Source organism: Sinocyclocheilus anshuiensis, unplaced genomic scaffold (assembly GCF_001515605.1).
Source record: "Sinocyclocheilus anshuiensis isolate Anshui unplaced genomic scaffold, SAMN03320099.WGS_v1.1 scaffold208, whole genome shotgun sequence".
NCBI lineage: Eukaryota > Metazoa > Chordata > Actinopteri > Cypriniformes > Cyprinidae > Sinocyclocheilus > Sinocyclocheilus anshuiensis.
This window is the reverse complement of record NW_015557186.1, coordinates 231,230-231,822: the sequence shown is the minus strand read 5'-3', so window position 1 is coordinate 231,822 and position 593 is coordinate 231,230. Positions and strand designations below refer to the sequence as shown.

General features: G+C 27.2%; 1 protein-coding gene across 1 annotated transcript in view; it reads left to right on the top strand.

Annotated features, from left to right (window-relative positions):
- LOC107678700 (ryanodine receptor 3) overlaps positions 1–593 on the top strand; it is a 196,980-nt gene that overhangs the window by 108,818 nt on the left and 87,569 nt on the right. The window lies entirely within an intron of this gene.

Genomic DNA, 593 nt, shown 5'->3' with positions numbered 1-593 from the left:
GTGATTTCAGTTTGCATCTTGTTTTTTTGAAGGTTTTGAATTAAGTTCGATTTATTTTAAAATATAATTGAATAATTTTATATTTCTATTGGTTGAGAGCCACGGCTCTAAAGTGATTCATTAGACTGATTCAGAATAACTAGTGAGTCTTTTTGACTGATTCATTCAAAGAAGCAGTTCATTAGAGTCATTCATGTGCCAGATAACAAAAATTTAAAAATAAAAATAAAAATGACAACAAAATTACTAAAACTTTAAAATTTAAATAAAAAAAATATATATATATAAAGATAAATACTGATTCAAAATATGAATAAACCTATAAAAGTATCTCAATATATATATATATATATATATAAATAAATATGTATATACCAGCTGTTTTAAATAGTAAAAATATTTCACAATATTACTGTTTTTTCTGTATTTCTGGTCAAATAAATGCAGCCTTGATGAACAGATGAGTTCCATATTTAGATACTGTACAGTGCATTGTTACTCTGATGCAAACACAGCCTGTGTAACGCGTGATTGCAGTAACACACTGATGACGTGTTCTGGAGTGCTTCAATAAGCACGTGAGTGTGTGTGTG